The 19465-nt window shown below is 36.9% G+C and overlaps 1 protein-coding gene across 1 annotated transcript in view; it reads right to left on the bottom strand.

The window, feature by feature from the left end:
• Positions 1-7029: 7029 nt before the first annotated feature.
• Positions 7030-19465, bottom strand: part of LOC138763115 (zinc finger protein 271-like) — a 77002-nt gene continuing 64566 nt past the window's right edge. The window contains exons 3-4 of the transcript XR_011357323.1: positions 7833-7983; positions 7030-7096 (exon numbers count right to left, since the gene is read on the bottom strand). The gene's annotated coding sequence lies outside the window, so the exon portion shown is untranslated. The remainder of the gene's footprint in view (positions 7097-7832; positions 7984-19465) is intronic.

Genomic DNA, 19465 nt, shown 5'->3' on the forward strand with positions numbered 1-19465 from the left:
TTGGGTTTGACAGATCCAACAATGTGTTTTTTGACAGGTAAGGAGTCCCAACGAATGTAGCAGATCTAGACTTTCAAAACATTTGAGAAGGGACCACACAAAATGTACTAACATTAAATAACTGGCCCCGGTTGGGGATAATGCACTGGGAATAGCACATTTTCAGGCTGCAGCTGCTAGGATATCATCAAACTCGCTGTTGAGCCCTCAGCTACTTTCAATCCATGTAACAACTGGAAGGAAGAAGAAAGTGCAATGCATCCAAGTTTGTTGATAATATTGAATCATTTGGAAAGTGAAACACAAGAGGAATGCAAATAATTTACAGAGATAGAAGCAGGTTGCGACAGGGAAATGAAGTGACAGATGAAGTTTAAATGGAAAAAAAGGTCAGATGATTCATTTGGGTCAGAATATATATTTTTAAATGGTGAATAATTGCTACATTTTAATGTATGCTGAAAACAGCAACTTTGGAACACAACACAAAGATACAGCAAACATTCAGTCAAATGTTATGTCTGAGTTCATTTTGAAGGGGTTGGAGTACAAAAGTAAAATAACCTTTCTGCAATTATGAATGGCTTTGGAAATATCCAGAGACCTAGACAGATTTGTTTCTGCAACCAGGGAAGGATATACTGCAGATATACTAACCCTAGAGATGGTGCAGCATGGATTTCCAAGATTGTTTCCTGAAATAAAGAGCTATCTAAAGAGGATGGATAGGTTACAATTAGCTATTTCTCAATGGTGTTTAGAAACAGCATGGTGATCCCATTGAAATATCAAAGAGTCTATAAAGAATGGACAGTGGCTTCCTCTGGTAGATTTACAAACTCAAGGCACAGTATTAAGTATTAAAAAAAGCCCTTCCAGACTGAGATGGCACGAATTGTATTTATTTAGATGGCTGTCTCTGAAATTCTCCACCTCAACTGTCGATAATTAGATTGAGATCAGGTGACTGAATAAATAAAAGAAACATACAGTAGGTGTATTGGGATGGAACATGGAGGCAAATCTAATTAATGGGTCCAATTGCCCTATCAATCTTAAAATACAATGAGCTGAAATGGATTTCTAGTCAATGAGTGACTATTAGATCAACATATCCTTGAAGGACATGATGAAAAACTGTCTAATACTTACAACTGTCCTCAATTGTCACACCATTCTAAATCTCCTTAATACTTCATAATGTGAGGAATACTGAGGCCTTGCAGTAATTTTTCCATTCAATGCTCCATTGCACATACCTATTCCAAGTTAGTTCATTTCAATTTAAATTTTTTTAAATTTATACATACAGCACGATAACAGTCCCATTTTGAAGGGAGAAAATATAAACTCCGAACAGACAGCACGGGAGTTGAAACCAGATCCCAATCGCTGGCACTGTAATTGTGTTGTGCTAACCGCTAGGCTGACTGTGCTGCCCTATTTATTAAACAGTATCAATTGAATGTACAATAGATCATGAATTTAAAATTGATGACCTACTTAACCACTTGCATGTTTGAGACCACTTGGGGTGTTGTTATTCACTCATGAACTGTATACAGGATTGTTAGCTAGCAGTAAACTGGAGGAAACCCAGAGTCTGCTAATGTGTGTATCAGAGTACAAGGCCTCTGTAACAAGATACATCTCAAACTCTGCTTGGAGGAAACTTGGGAGATGTTACCATACAAGCAACCATTTGACAAGGGAAGACCAGTGGTTTTATGTTCCCAGCAGTCTATAGCAGCCCCAGTGATCATTGTGCCATGGAGAAAGCAAATCAACCATCTCCCGTCTTAACACTAATTCAACACTTTTTCACTATTCCACTAAAATGAAAGCCCAGATAATGAGCATAAGGTTTGAATTCTTGACTTCCTGGTTCAAATAACTTTATTTACCATGGAATGGGTATTCACATTTTCACAGCCATTTTACATAGTAATCCTGCAGTGACATATATAAAAAAATACCCAGCAGAGCCACCATAAAATTGGATTAAACTTGCTCAACTGAAAGGCAAATGTTGAGTCGTGACCCAAGAGGAGTTAAACCATAATTGCCATGGATAAGTGACGGTTATGCTTAAGTCAATTCCCTGAAGTCACAAAATAAAAAGGGATTTTAATGCTTCATTTTACATCCTTTAAGCATTCCTTTTAGTCAATTAATATTTCAAGTGTACTTATGATGTGTGACAAATATTTAAAAGGTTTATAACGGTGCAATTTAAAACATGGCATCAACTGACACTTGGGAGCAGCAGCTCTTCAGAAAGGTCAGTAACAAGAGGATACAGACTTTGGCGTACCATGTATATTACATTTTTTAATATACTATTTCATGACAAAATAAAAGGAATCTTTGAACCTTTAAATTAATTGACAAAAGCACCACAAGCTGGGAACTTTTTCTAAATTCAGCAAGTCATGAGCTGGAATGTTCTGCCTGAATACAACTCAAATAGAGTTAAGTTCTTGGAAGAGAAAATTTCAGGGACATGGGGAGAAAGGATTGATTTGGCAGCTCACTATGTCTTTTGCAAATAAAATCAAAAGCCACCATCTTTCATTGAAGACATCCCTATGGCTTGGCCTTTCTCCAATTTTACTGACTTCTCTCTGGGTTCAAATGGGTTGCATCTAGTCCACAATTAAAATGGTCTTCAAGTACTTTAGAGGTGAGGAATTGTGTAAAAGAACAAGAAGAATTGGGATATGTTTACATATGCAGGCTATGCGGTCATTTCCAATACAGAAATCTTTTCTTTCACTTCACTCGGCACAGCAGGCTGAGCACTTGGCACTTGCCAGAGCATGCGCTTAAGCCACAGGAAAATCAGTCAATATTTTTACAGACTCCAGGTACTCCTTTGGAATCGTTCACAACTTCGGCCAACTCTGGAAAACTAAGGGCTATGTCACTTTCTCAGGAGCACCCATCACTAATAAAATTTACATCGATTTAACTGGACAATGAAGATTTTGATTTCTGAACTCTTGGCTGCTGACCATAAAAATCATCTTAAAATTTTCCTATCATGTACTTTTTTTTAAAGCTATAACCTATTTTTATGTTTTTGGTCAGACCAAGCAAGCCTGGGCTTGCACTCAGTGCAGGTACTATGCAAATGTTGTCTTTGGCCTGAGCAGGCTTGAAAATAGGATGGAAGACATTTAAAGATGTTGCTGAGAATTTTCTTGGCCACTACAGAGCACCAAACTATGTCCAGCTGATTGACAACATGTTTCAAGCAGACAAAACCATGAAGTACCATCTCATTGAAAATTCATTTTCAGCATTTGCACTTGTTCGCTGCTGATCTTGGTGCAGTTAGTGACAAACATGGTGAAAGGTTTCATCAGGTCATTGGGACCATGGAAAAGCAGTATCAGGGCAACTGGAATTCATCAATGCTGGCCGACTATTGTTGGACACTGACATGAGAGGCATCATATGCTGAGTACAAACAAAAATCAGCAACTAAACCTTTTTAGGTCAGTTGAACTGATGCAATGTTTCATTATCATTATGCAATTAAACAAATACAAAATTCAATTTAATGCATCTCCAACTTCCAATGTGATGCAGCAAATTTGTGTTCAGCTTTAAGTTGTTTATCATAATCTCCTTTTTCCCTCAGGAAGCAAACCTTTAAAAAAGAATTGTTTCCCAGTGTAGTCTGTTCATTCAAAATCTGTTCTGCAGTGTCCTATGTTCTAAGATAACTGAAAAAAAACTGGTGATGACGGGTAAAAATATTCTTAAAAGGCAAGGGTTACAATTCAGTTTATATTGCCTACAAGAACGATGATTTTGGATGCAGTGGTAACTTGCAAAACAAAATTGGAAGACAGTTGAACTTTTGAGTTTTTAAATTAGCTTGGCAGATTTTCAATAGGTCTGGCAAAATGGGTTAATTTTGTTTTGCTGAAACTGTCTATGATGTGCATCATTGGTCTCCGTAACTCAGTTTAACCATGTGCTGATGCAATTATACCTAGTCACAGAATCTACAAATTCCATTACGTGACATGTTGATGAAGGCTTGGGCTTGATTTCTGCTTCTTTTAAGGAAGTCGTAATTTTCACCAGTCATATTGGTGTTTTATTCATACATGCAGAGTTGAAGAAAGGCTCCCTTGCAAAAGGTCAGGAAGTGAGTTAAGCATCAGATGAGATCCCATTAGTAATGCTGCAATCATATCTATCATTGAAGCTGTTTACTGCTTGCTTGCATACTGGGAGCAATTTACAAAATTTCCGCTGGGTTGGAGGGTTATTGGCAGAGAGCGGGAGGTTTGAGCTAGTGGAGCTGTTCTAGTGAACCGGTGCAGACTCAAAAGGCCAACATGGCCTGTTTCCGCTCTGTAAATGGTTATATGGCTAGCCCTTGTCGAATCAGAATCTACACAGTACTAGACCAAGGCAGGGTCATAACGTTTCTAATTTTTCCCTTAAAAAGATCTTATTTGCAGATAGCAGAAGAATGTCCTATTAGACAGACCATATTGGTTTCTCAACTGTTTGAATACATGAGCTGCCTTTGTTTGTAACAGCTCTTGATCCCCTTCTGATACCAACTGTCCAGGATCTTATTACCCAGTCAAGGGTATCATCTTGTTCTGGGTCAAAAGATATCCCCACCTTCCATCTAATACATTGATTTTTTTTTACCATATCTGAAGAATATACTTTAGTATGGGGTTATCTGTTTTCTTTAAAATTAATTTGGTGTCCTATTTGTATATAAATTCTCCTGCCATCTTTTCACCTATTACATATAGACCAATTTGTGCCCAGGAGGGGGGAGGCCCCCCCCCCCCCAAAAGAGTGAGGTGATAAACCTTGCCTGGCTTGCCCAATAATATTTTTAAAAATCTGGTAAATTTCCCCACCCCCCCTCCCATGTCAACTTTTCTATGGAGATTCTAGCCATTTTACCATTCCACTGGAACCTTCTGACACATTTCCCAAGCACCTAAAAGAAACGTTGTGGCAATAAAATTTGTAACTGAAAAGGATACTAGTCTTGGCATCACTTTAATTCTGACAGTTAACTCTGTCCACCAGTGTTATGGGCAGAGTTCTCCATCTATCAAGACCCCCCTCAATCTTCCGGAGCAAAGTTATGTAAATCTTTATTTATTTTTACCCCCAAATACTTGATGCCTTCCTGAGGCCATTTGAATTGACCCCCTGTTGATATTGGCTATTATCTCCATTCGTCAAAAGCATAATTTCACCTTTATCCAGATTTACCCTATACCCAGAGATCTTCCCATAATCTTCCAGTGTGGTCTTCAGCCTGCCCAACCCCCTTCCAGGGTTTGTCAAACACACTAACAAATGTTCAGCAAAGAGGTTGATTTTGTGTTCCACTTGGCCCACCATGAACCCCTTTATGTCTGGATTCCGCCAGCGACTCAATTGCCAGTATGAACAGCACTGGAGACAATAAGCAGTCCTGCCTACTGGACCTACTCAATGGAAACACTGGAGATATCTGACCACATGTAATCACTTTTGCTTGGGGTTTATGATATAGTGTCTTCACCTAATTAATAAATATTTGGGAAAAAAATATTTAAGGTCTCCCCATCTCAATCAGTATTCACTCTGGAAAAGGGCAGAGAGTCATACGAAGTAAGGAAAGCAAGCAGTGAAGTTATGGAATCTATACAGAATAAAGAGGAAGTGCTTCCTGTATTAAAGCAAATAAAGGTGAATAAATCTCCGGGGCCTGTCAAGATATTCCCTCGGACCTTGAGGGAGGCTAGTGCATAAATTGCAGGGGCTCTGGCAGAAAAATTTAAAATGTCCTTAGCCACAGGTGTGGTGCCGGAGGATTGGAGGGTAGTACACGTTGTTATTTTAAAGCTGCTCAGTTGAAATTTATTAATGGAATGTTTGACTTATATAAAATTTCAACATGGGCTAAGATAGAATTAACTAAAATAGATGCAAAATCTATACAAGAATTTATAAATTATTAATTGGTAATATTGATATTAAAACATTTAATTGAATTATGGAATAAAATAGATTATGAGATAGATGGGAAAGGTAAGATCTTGTGTAAAACTCCTTTATATCAAAATAAACTTTTTCCTTTTACTGTTAATAATCTATTTTTAAAGATATGGAATCAAATGGGAATCAAAACAATAGAAGATTGTTTTGAAGCTGGTTATTTTATTTCCTTTTAGTAAATGAAAGAAAAATATAATGTTCCAAAGAATACCTTTTTTGTTATTATCAAGTTAAAGCTTTTTTAATTGATAAATTACGCCAAAGTCTAAGATAACCTAGAGTGTCTGAGTTACAAATTTGACTTACTAAAGGAGTTATTAATAAATTTATTTCAGAAATGTATAAATTACTTCAAAAGAAAATGCCCAAATCAGATATTCATAAATCAAGAATAAAGTGGGAAATTGATTTGGGTAGAACAATGGATCGAAATGATTGGAGAACATTATGTAAAAGTAATATGACTAAAATGTAAGATACAGATTAGTGCAATATAATTTTTTGCGTCAATTATATTTAACACCTCAAAATTTAAAAAGTTTTAATTTACTATCTTCAGAGTTATGCATTAGATGTCATAAAGAGATAGGTTCTTTTTTCATTTGAGTTGGCAGTGTAATAACATTATTTGGATACAAATTAAAGCATTTTTGGAGAAAGTATGAAAGGTTAAACTTCCATTGAATCCAATGTTATTTTTGTTGGGAAATATTAAAAGTTTGTTTAAAATTAAGGTTGACCATGTATCAAATTTAATTTTTCCTACTGGTTTTAGCTGTTTCAAGGAAATGTGTAGCTATTACATGGAAGTTGGATATGGATTTGGGGATGCAGAGATGGCATATTTAAATGAGAACTTGTATTCCTCTTGAAAAAATAACTTATAGTTTACACAATAAATATCACTTCTTTTTGAAAATATGGAGCCCATATCTATAACATGTTGGTTTGAAAATTTAAGCTCTCAATACCTCGTCCTGGTGGTAGATCTCAGTTTCACAGTGCTTGATTTGACTCTATATATCTACTTGATAATCTCCTTCTTTCTTCCTTAGGGGTACTTGGGAGGGAGAGGATGGTGGGGTGGAAGGGAGAGATTAGGTTATCCACCACATGTATTTTCTTATGTATAAAATTCATTATTAATTTAATGTATTGTGGTTTTAAAATTTTAAATAAAATATTCAAAAAAATTAGCCTTATTTCAAATTCACATCATGTCAAATTCATATTTGCATCAAATTTGGATCATGTCAAATTTCCATCTCATCAAATTAACAATATTCTAAATTTGCATCGCGTCAAATGTGCATCACATCAAATTAACATTATTCCAAATTTGCATCATATCAAATGTGCATTGCATCTATGACAGATTATAGATATGTTTTGGGGAGATAAATTGGGGCATGTTTTTTAGTATAGGTCACATACAAACACTTCAAAACAGATCTCATCTCATTTAAAATACTGGACCAAATCTCCTCTGAGGAAACGACACAGGACAGGTGACAGAACTGTGTGTTTGGGAAAACTTTGGGTCCAGTGATTATAATGCCATTAGTTTCAAGATAGTTATGGAGAAGGGGGCATGGTGTGATGGGTGAGCGAGGGACATGGGAAAGCACCATCCTTACTAATAACAACAAAAAAAACTTTTCTAAAACATTTTTGTCGTTAAAAGTTATTGTGAATCTTGCCTGCACAGTTTTAACTATGGTTGTGAGAAAGGGAAAGGCTCCAACTAGAAAACTGGTTCTAAAAGAAGTTGCAAGATTTGAAAAAATTGGGCCTACCTCAATGTCGGAGCCTCAAGCTGGATTTTCTCCTTCTCCACGGGTGATGAGATTGACGGCAGCAAGAGTTCCGGTGACCCCGGTGCCATCTCTCTGGGGAGCTGAAGAAGATGGTGCTGGTGTCCCGAAGAAGACTATGGAACTACAAACTCTACAAGAACAAGCAGAACAGATGGGCCGGAATCACCATGGGAGACTGAAAAGTCAGCTCTCACTAAGGTTGAATTTCAAGACATGCCTCCTTTTTACTCTGAGGCTGAACAGGAAACACTTTTTTCATCTATCATTGATATGGAGCAGGAGGAGGAAGATCAAAGGAGATTGGAGGAGGAAATAGAAGTATAATATCAACTCCAAGAAGGGGCTGTGCAAGTAAAGTTACCTGAAGTTAAAGGGCAAGGTATGGGCAGGCAATTGATGAATCCGTTGCAAGCAATGAGTCAGAAAAAGGATTTACAATGTGGGTCTATTAAATGGGGTGTGAATACTTGTGGTGGTACACCACTGGCCTACTGCAGGGGGCAACCTCTTTACCTGCAGGAGTGTAAGGGGACAGGACAACACCTGGCCGGCTGCCAATCAGTCGGCCTGAATGGATCAAGCCCCACCTGGTCAAGTGTCAATCACCCTCCAGGATATAAGCCTGCGCCACCGGCCTCCCGAGGCCTCACACAGAGTTGCTGCAGCCACAGCCAGCCTGACTCTGTGGAAGTCTTTGTGAATTAAAGCCTGTTGTACAGTCTTTTCCTTGTGTGTGTCTGATTCTGTCTAACAGCACACCACAATACTTAATTTGAATTTGTTATAGGAGAAATGAAGATAATTAAGGAGGAGATGAAGAGATATGATAAAGTGAAAATACAAGTGCAAAAAGTTGATGAAAATTTCAAAAATATCGTGATGAAGTGGATCATGTAAAGATGTGGTTAATAAGTTGGAACGTTATGGAGTGTTGAGAAAAATGAACTTTTACAAAAAATTGACTCTTTAGAGAATCATAGTCGAAGAAATAATGTGAAGATTGTTGAATTGCCAGAAGGTTTTGAAGATCCTAATGCAGTGCAATTTTTTGAAAAATGGATTCTGGAGACCTGATGCTATAGAGCACTTAGAAAGAAACCAATGCTGGGTCAAATGCCGCACTCAGTTTTGATCAGATGTCTTTGATATCAAGATAAGGAGACTATTTTGAGAGTAGCAGTCCAGAAAGCTCATCAATTTCAGGGTCCTTTGATTGTGGCTGACAAAAAAGTATTTTTCTATGTGGATCTTATTGAGAATGTGGTGAAAAGAAGAAAGGAATTTAATCCTGCAAAGTCTGTGCTCTGGAAAAAGGGCTACATGTTTTATTTTCGCCATCCTGCAATACAGAAGAATAATCAGGCACAGGCAAGATTCTTCAAAAATGAGTTGGAAGCTTTAGAATTTGCCAATTCACTACAAAATAATAAAATGGATCAATAGGTTGAGACCTACCACAGATTGAGAAGAAACAAATGTCAGATAAGGAGCTATAACAGAAGGTTGCTCACCTTGAAGGTAATGATCAAGTTAACAAGGATCTTGAAGCTGCCGCCCTTACCTGAAGGTGATGAAGACTATCCGAAAAATTTTTTTTTCTTCTTAGGGAAGGTGGGGGGGGGGGGGGTTTCCATCTCTTTCCCTAGCTGTGAGTCACCTAGCAATGAGAGTCACTGTTTTTTTGTATTTTCTGGTGTGTTTTTTGTATTAATTTCTCTCTTTTATCTATATTTCTTTTCTTTTTCTTGATGGAGATCCAAGGAGTACTTAACGATTTAAGAATGTGGGAAGTCCAAGAGGAGAGGCAGAGAGGAGTTAGAAATTTTTTGAATTTAATATAATGGCAAATAGTAAAACTTTGAATTTTATGTTATAGTGTTAATGGTCTTAATCTGATAAAAAGAACAAGAGCGTTAGCTTATTGAAGAAAATTAGAGTTGATATTGCTTTTTTTAACAGGAAACCCATTTATCTGAGAAAGAATATCAAAAAGTGAAAAGAGATTGGGTTGGACATGTGTCTTGGGTAAACTTATACCTCTCATTTTGTTCATTTTAGATTGGTCACAGTGTTTGAGCTACCGAAAGAAAATAGACACACACACCGAGAGCAGTTCAGTTTATACAAATGTTTATTACTAATTCAAAAGCTGATTTCACACTACAATATGCAAGCCCTTCCCAACTATACTTATCAACGCTTGGACTGGTCCCAACTGCCGAAGCGAGGCAACAACTGCACACTTGTAGTAGGTTGTCAGGGCGCTGGTAGCAGCTTCTCCACCTCCCCTGACCGGGATGTTGCTCGGACTCTGGCTGTTCTTCCTTCTTGACAAGGGGTGTTCCCACCCCTCGGAGAGTCTAAACTTGCAGCAGGACCACAGACTTTTATACCCCAAAAACAATTAATCATGCACCCACTCCCTCTAACATTTGTCAGTCAAAATCAAAGCTGAGCATACTATTCTACAATTTAGAAGATTAATTATTATGGAGCAGGATGCTATGATATCCTGGTTTATCTCGTAGATACAAGGACTCATTAAAACTTCTTGAGCAAGACAGGTTGTGACCAATACGTCAATTTCAGAGTGTCGTATTTGACAACTGCTTTCCCTGGGCCTCACGGTGGAATTCCATTTCAAAGTGTATCTTCAGATAAGTCCCCATGGCTGAGTTTAATTACATCTGCTAGTTCTGAAAGTAAGGTGACCTGCGTGTGGACCCAGTGTCGTCAGTTCCACATAAGCAAAAAGCATCTGAGTACATGGTTTTAATCCTCCATTACAATTGTTCCTTGAGTTTTAGACAAACCATTCGCATATTCTTCAGCCTGTACATAACTTGTAAAGAACATATTCTGCTGACCTGGCAAAATACTTTCAAAGTAGCTGGTTAACGGAGAACAAATCTACAACCTTTATCATATAAAACCTTCTTAACCAGGTTAAACTTTCTTCTTCAATAAAGTTTGACTCAAACCTGGATTTAAAAAAAACCCTATCTCCTTCATAATTCAAAGATCCATATTCTCTCACTCTTCTCATCGTTAAACCAAGTATCCTCTCTCTATCTTAATTTTTTATTTTTCACACCATAAATCACATTATCCATGATATACACTATTTCTTTTTCACACATATACAGTGACTTTTTCTCCCCCCCCTTCCTCCCAAGCCACCCCCCCACCCCCCCCTCTCATCCATTTTAGGTATACAATCTAGGTTGTATTAAGCCAGTCAGACAATGTTGTCATTCAACAAAATTACACCAGAAATTCTACTGAGTCCATTCTTTTCTTTCCTTCTCCTTCCATCAACTTAGGTAATGTTTGTCCCCGGTAGGTTTTCGCTATTGTATTTAATGTAAGGCTCCTATACTTGTTCGAATATTTCAATATTATTTCTTAACCTATATGTTATTTTTTCTAATGGAATACATTTATTCATTTAAATTTAGTAGTTTCTTCCTTTTAATTTGGTTATGTATTCCATTAATATTTAAAGTCATATAGTTCAGCGTAGCCCTTTTATATTTTGTTTATCTTCTCTTTCCGTTTTTCCATCATTACCTTTCCTCCTTTTCCATTTCTGTTTTCTTATTTTCAACTCTTTATAAGACAACATTCCTACAACATCCAACATTTTCCTTATTCTCCTATTTCTATCTTATTTATCCCCAATCTCCCCTTCACCTCCTGAGTTGTCCTTTATCCCTTGTCGGACAACCACATCTCCCCTCTCCATTTGGATTTGCGAATCCACTCGCAAGCGTCAACTGATTTTGCAGTGACCGCTATTTCCCCCCACCCCGCCCCCCCAGAAAAGATTTCACTTTTCATATGTCACAAAGGTCACTCTTTTAATTCCCTCCTTATTCTCTCTATTCCATTACCTTCCCTTATTAATTCTTGTCTATACTATCTATATTTTCCTCTAAGTACAGATACATTCACGTATGCTCATTGTCTCTATTCACTCTTATACCTCTTTACCCGCATACATATCAATCGTGATCATTTTTACTCTCATTACCCGTCTTCATCCCTCAGTCTATTTTTGTCTTTACCCACATACATATCAATCGTGATCATTTTAACTCTCATTACCCGTCTTCATCTCTCAGTCTATTTTGTAATTGTTCTGCAAATTTTCGTGCTTCTTCTGGATCCGAGAATAGTCTGTTTTGTTGTCCTGGAATAAATATTTTCAATGCCGCTGGATGCTTTAGTATAAATTTATACCCTTTCTTCCATAAAATCGCCTTTGCTGTATTGAACTCTTTTCTCTTCTTTAGGAGTTCAAAACTTATATCTGGATAAATGAAGATTTTTTGCCCTTTATACTCCAGTGGTTTGTTGCCCTCTCTTACTTTTTCCATTGTCTTCTCCAGTACCTTTTCTCTTGTAGTATATCTTAGGAATTTTACTACAATAGATCTTGGTTTTTGTTGTGGTTGTGGTTTAGAGGCCAATACTCTATGTGCCCTTTCTATTTCCATTTCTTGCTGTAGTTCTGGACATCCTAGGGTCTTAGGGATCCACTCTTTTATAAACTCCCTCATATTCTTGCCTTCTTCATCTTCCTTAAGGCCCACTATCTTTATGTTATTTCTTCTGTTATGGTTTTCCATTGTATCTATTTTTTGAGCTAGTAGTTCTTGTGTCTCTTTAGTTTTTTTATTAGATTTCTCCAATTTCTTTTTTAAGTCTTCTACCTCCATTTCTGCTGCTACTGCCCGCTCTTCCATCTTGTCCATTTTCTTTCCCATTTCTGTTAAGGTCATCTCCATTTTATTTATTTTCTCTTCTGTGTTGTTTATTCTTTTTCTTAAATCCTTAAATTCCTGTGTTTGCCATTCTTTAAATGACTCCATGTATCCTTTAATAAGAGCAAGTATATCCTTTACCTTGCCTTTCTTTTCTTCTTCTATTTCACTGTACTCTTCCTCTTCCTCTTCTTCTTCCTCTGGGTTGGCCATCTGTTGTTTCTTTGGTGCCCTTTCCTCCTCTTCTTTCTTGTTTCTATTGTCTTCTGTGGTCTCATCTTGCTGCAGGTGTTCTGCAGCTGTCGTTGCCGGCTGTGGAGATCGACTCCCCAGCTGGTCCCCCCTCCCGTCGGTGTGTTTTTTTTCATTCGCATCGCGCATGCGCGAAGTATCGCGCATGCGCGGTTGCGCACTTTTACTCGGCTCTGCGAGCCATTTTTGTAGTCCATTATTTACCGACCTGAGGGAGCGGGTTACTCTCTCCGCAGCGGGCCTCTTCGGACAGGTAAGGCCTTCACCTTTTTCCTCCTTTGTCTTCTCTTCCTCTCTTCTTACCGTTGCTTTCGATTTTTCTTTTTTTGTCGCCATCTTCTTTCCACCTTTATACTCACTTTTCTGTAACTTTTATTTCTGTGCCTTTGTGTTTTCCTTTGTTTTTCCCGACTTTTCTGGAGAGGGCTGGAGTTCACCGTCCGGCCACTACTCCATCACGTGACTCCTCCGTATCCTCTCTCTATCTTGATAATTTAAAAACCTAATTAGGATAGAACGAGGTCTCTGGTTAGGATTTGGCTTTGGATTCTCAATTAAAATCTTGTCCTCAAAATGTTCTTGTCCAAATACTTTCGGTATCCATTCTTGAAAGAAACAAATCACATCTTGACCTCCTTTATCATCAGACTTCCCCACAATTTTAAGATTATTCCTTCTGCTGTAGTTTTCCAAAATGTCAACTTTCTTTTTTAAAAATTTTTAATACTGTGAACCATATTAACCAAAATACACACAAACATTTCCCTCTTGAATATACACAGTGTCATTTTCTCCCCTTTTCCCCCTCCCTTCCCTCCCTCCTTCCCACTCCTCCCTACCCACTAAACGTTCAATATATACAAAACAATAAACCCATTAAAAAATGTCATCGCACAATGAAAATAAACAAGAAAATTGTGTTATCTACTTTTACACACTGGGTCAGTTCATGTCGTCTTCTTCTCATTCTGTCATTTTAGGGGGTGGAGGTCTGCGGTAGGCCCTCTCTGTTGTGTTCCATGTACGGTACACAAATTTATTTGAATACTGTGATGTTATTTTTTAAATTATATGTTATTTTTTCCAATGGAATATATTTATTAATTTCTATGTACCATTGCTGTACTCTCAGGCTCTCTTCTGATTTCCAGGTTGACATCATACATTTTTTTGCTACAGCTAAGGCTATCATAACAAAATATTTTTGTGCTTCATCCAAATTGAGGCCTAATTCTTTACTTTTTACATTACTTAGAAGAAAGATCTCTGGATATTTTGGTATGTTGCTTTTTGTGATTTTATTTAATACCTGATTTAGATCTTCCCAAAACTTTTCCACTTTCTCACATGCCCAAATTGCATGTACAGTTGTTCCCGTTTCCTTCTTACAGCGAAAACATCTATCTGGTACTGTTGGGTCCCATTTATTTAACTTTTGGGGCGTGGTACACAGCCTGTGTAACCAATTATATTGTATCATGCATAACCTCGTGTTTATTGTATTTCTCATAGTTCCAGAGCATAGCTTTTTCTGTTTTTCACTTTTTATCTTTATGTTTAGATCTTGTTCCCACTTTTGTTGGGTTTACAGCATATTTCATCATTCTCTTTCTCTTGCAGATTGATGTATATGTTTGTTATAAATCTTCTAATTATCATTGTGTCTGTAATCATATATTCAAAGCTGCTTCCTTCTGGTAACCTCAACCTGCTTCCCAATTTGTCCTTTAAGTAGGTTTTCAGTTGGTGGTATGCAAACATTGTACCGTGAGTTATTCCATATTTGTACTTCATTTGTTCAAAAGATAATAATTTATTTCCCAAAAAACAATTTTCTATTCTTTTGATCCCTTTTCTCTCCCATTCTCTAAAGGAAAGGTTATCTATTGTGAAAGGGATTAGTTGATTTTGCATCAATAATAATTTTGGTAGTTGGTAATTTGTTTTTTTTTCCTTTCTACGTGAATCTCCTTCCAAATGTTGAGCAGATGGTGCAATACTGGTGAACTTCTATATTGCACCAGTTTTTCATCCCACTTATAAAGTATATGTTTTGGTACCTTCTCCCCTATTTTATCTAGCTCTAACCTGGTCCAATCTGGTTTTTCCCTTGTTTGATAAAAATCTGATAGATATCTTAATTGTGTTGCTCTATAATAATTCTTAAAATTTGGTAGCTGCAAACCACCTTGTTTGTACCATTCTGTTAATTTAGCGCTATCCTCGGTTTCCCCCCCTTTCCATAAGAATTTCCTTATTATTTTCTTTAGCTCATTGAAGAATTTCTCTGTTAAGGGAATTGGTAACGATTGAAGCAGGTATTGTATCCTTGGAAAGATATTCATTTTAATGCAATTTACCCTTCCTATCAGTGTTAGTGGTAAATCTTTCCGATGTTCTAAGTCATCTTGTAATTTCTTCATTAATGGCTGATAATTTAATTTGTATAGATGGCCTAGATTATTATCTAGTCTAATACCTAGATTTCATATTGCTTGTGTTTGCCATTTAAATGGTGATTCTTTCTTAAACTTTGTGAAATCCGCTTTATTCATTGGCATCGCTTCATTTTTATTTGCGTTGATCTTGTACCCTGATATTTCTTCAATTTCTTATGTAATTCTATTATTGATAATTCTGGTTCTGTTAAGTATACTATGATGTCATTTGCAAATAGACTGATTTAATATTCCTTTTATTTTATTTTCTGTTGTTATCAGTTCTGTCAGTGGTTCTATTGCTAAGGGAGATAGTGGACATCCCTGCCTAGTTGACCTGCTTAATTTAAATTGGTTTGATATATATCCATTTACTGTCACCTTCGCCAATGGTCCCTTATATAATCCAATTAATATATTTCTCTGGTAGGTTGAACCTCTGCAGTACTTTGAATAAGTAATTCCATTCTACCCTGTCAAAGGTTTTCTCTGCGTCTAAAGCAACTGCCACTGTTGGTGTCTTATTTCCTTTACTGCATGGATTAAGGTAATGAACTTACAGATATTGTCTGTTGTTCGTCTTTTCTTAATAAATCCAGTTTGATCTAGTTTTACTATTTTTGGTACACAGTCAGCCAATCTGTTTGCTAATAGTTTAGCTATTATCTTATAATCTGAGTTAAGTAGAAATATTGGTCTATAAGATGCTGGTGTTAGTGGATCTTTCCCTGTCTTTGGTATTACTGAAATTATTGCTGTTTTGCATGAACCTCGCATGTTTTGTGTTTCTTCAATCTGGTTCATTACTTCCAGGAGAGGAGGAATTAATGAGTCTTTAAATGTTTTATAGAATTCTATTGGGAGTCCGACCTCTCCAGGCATTTTATTGTTCCGTAGCTTTTTTAATATATCTTGTATTTCCTCTATTTCAAATAGTTTTATCAATTTGTTTTGCTCCTCTTCTTGCAATTTTGGTAGTTCAATTTTAGCTAGAAACTCATCTATTTTGTCTTCTTTCCCTTCGTTCTAAGTTACATATAATTGCTTAGAATTCCTTGAAGTTTTCATTGATCTATGTTGTGTTATATGTAATTTGTTTGTCCTTTTTCCTCGATGCCAATACCGTTCTTTTAGCTTGTTCTGTTTTAAGCTGCCAAGCTAGTATTTTGTGCTTTTTTTTTCTCCCAGCTCATAATACTTCTGCTTTATCTTCATTATGTTCTTCTCCACCTTATACGTTCATAGTTTACGTATTTTATTTTTTTGTCCACCAATTCTCTTTTTGTTGTATCTTCCCTTGTTGCTAGTTCTTTTTCTGTACTTACTATTTCCCTTTCCAGCTGTTCTATTTTCCGATTGTAGTCCTTCTTCATCTTAGTTACATAACTTGTTATCTGCCCTCTGAAATTTATCTTTTACCAGTGAATTTTACCAGTGAAATTTATCTTTCACTGATTCCATATTTATTTCAAAGTATGTTTTAATTTGGCGCTCAATAAATTCTCTAAAATCCTGTCTTTTAAGTAGCATGGAATTTAATCTCCATCTCTATGTTCTTGGTGGGATGTCCTCCAGCTCTATTGTTAATAACAGGGGTGAGTGATCTGATAACAATCTAGCTTTGTATTCCATTTTCCTAACTCTGTCTTGGGCTGACAACAGGAACAGGTCAATCCTTGAGTATGTTTTATGTCTACTTGAATAATATGAGTATTCCTTCTCCTTTGGGTGTTGTCTCCTCCATATATCCAAAAGTTGCATTTCCTGCATTGATTTAACCATAAATTTGGCTACTTTGTTCTTTCTGCTAGTCTTTTGTCCAGTTTTATCCATCTTTGAATCCAAATTAAGGTTTCCAATGATGTTTCCAATGATGGGAAAATCCAGAACCCAGGGCCATGGTTTGAGGATAATAGGCAAACCATTTAGGACCGAGATGAGGAGGAATTTCTTTACCCAGAGGGTGGTGAATCTGTGGAATTCATTGCCTCAGAGGGCAGCAGAGGCAGGTTCATTAAATATTTTTAAGAGGGAATTAGATCTATTTCTTCAGTATAAGGGTGTTAAAGGTTACGGAGAGAAGGCAGGGACGGGGTACTGAACTTTAAGATCAACCTTGATCTCGTTGAATGGCGAAGCAGGCTCGAAGGGTCGAATGACCTACTCCTGCTCCTATCTTCTATGTTAAGTCCCCTCCTATCAATTTATTCCTCTGTGTATCTACAATCTTCAAAAAAATATCTTGCATAAACTTTTGATCCTCTTCATTAGGTGCATATATATTGAGCAAATTCCAGAGTTCTGAATATATCTGACATTTTAACATTACGTATCTCCCTGCTGGATCTATTATTTCCTCCTCTATTTTGATTGGTACATTTTTATTGATTAATATAGCTACACCTCTGGCTTTTGAGTTATATGATGCTGCTGTTACATGTCCTGCCCAGTCTCTCCTTAATTTCTTGTGTTCTACTTCATTTAGATGCATTTCCTGCATGAATGCTATATCTATTTTTTCTTTTTTCTCTAAATTTAATAACCTCTTCCTTTTGATTTGATGATGTATTGTGTTAATATTTATAGTCATATAGTTCAACATGGCCATTTAATACTTTGTTTACATCTCATTTCCGCTTCCTCACCACCACCTTTCCCCTTTTCCCCATTTCCATTTCTCCGTTTTTCTTTTTTAACGCACTGTATGACAACACTTCTAAAACATAAAATATATCAACCATTCCCACATCTAAAACTCCCTTAACCCCAAGTGTCCGTTTCTCCCCCCCCCCCCCCACCCTGAGTCGTCCCTTGTCGGGACAACCACAACTCCCCTCTCCAATTGGACTGCGAACCTTCACAAGTGTTAACTGATTTCACAGTGACTGTTATTCACTCCCACCAAACCCCCTCCAGAAGACTTTTATCTTCACATTACAACAAAGCTCCTCTCTTTTCTTTTCTATTTATTTACTTATTAATTTTTTTTTTAAAAAACCTCCCCCCAGCTCTTTCCCCCCCTTCTCCCTTACTTCCCTTTTCTTCCCTCCTTTAGTTCTTACTTATACATTATTTTTACTTCTTTATATGTAGTTTATCGTCATTCTTTGTTCTTGTTACATCTCTTCATCTCTCTTTTTGTCTTGCAGGTGTTCTGCAAATTCTCGTGCTTTCTCCGGATCCAAGAACAGTCTGTTTTGCTGCCCCGGGATAACTATTTTAAGCACTGCAGGATATCTTAACATAAATTTATAGCCTTTCTTCCATAGGATCAATTTTGCTGGGTTAAACTCCTTCCTCTTCTTCAGGAGCTCAAAACTTATGTCTGGGTAGAAAATTTTTTTTCACCTTTGCATTCCAGTGGGTTTTTTTTTGTCTTCTCTCATTTTATTTATTGCCTTCTCCAATATATTTTCTCTTGTCGTGTATCTCCGGAATTTTACTAAAACAGATCTTGGTTTTTGTTGTGACTGTGGTTTCGCGGCTTTTTCTATTTCCATTCGTTCCTGCATTTCTGGCATTCCCAGGACTTTTGAGATCCATTCTTTTATAAATTCTTTCATGTCTTTGCCTTATTCATCTTTCTTAAAGCCCACTATCTTTATATTTGTTTCGCCTACTATAATTTTCCATTATATTCATCTTCTGAGCTAACAACTCCTGTCTTTAACTTTTTTGTCATTTTCTTCCAATTTTCTTTTTAAGTCGTTCACTTCCATTTCTACTGCCATTACAGTTCTTCCACATTTTCTATTCTTTTCCCTACATCTGCTATGACCAGCTCTATTCTACTCACTTTTTCTTCTGTACTTTTCATTTCACTAAATTCTAGTGTCAGCCATTCTTTTAATGCTTTCATTTGTTCTTGAAAATTTCTTTTATCTATGTACTGTCCATTCATTTTACCTCCTATTCCTCTGTGCAGAGCTTGGTGTTGTTCTTCTGTGTCTGCTCTTGGGTTTGTGTCTTCTATTTTGGAAAACCACATTTAGAAGACAGGTTGTGAGTGCTTAGTTCAGCCTGGTCAAAGCCTTGATGGTTCATGCAAGAGGGAGAGGACTGGCTGTCTAATGTTTCACTTGGAATAAGAGAAACAAAAAGGCAGTCTGTGGTGACCTGAAAAAAAGAGGTTATCATCTGGAGAACCCTGAGGGGG

Source organism: Narcine bancroftii, chromosome 5, assembly GCF_036971445.1.
Source record: "Narcine bancroftii isolate sNarBan1 chromosome 5, sNarBan1.hap1, whole genome shotgun sequence".
Classification (NCBI taxonomy): Eukaryota; Metazoa; Chordata; class Chondrichthyes; order Torpediniformes; family Narcinidae; genus Narcine; species Narcine bancroftii.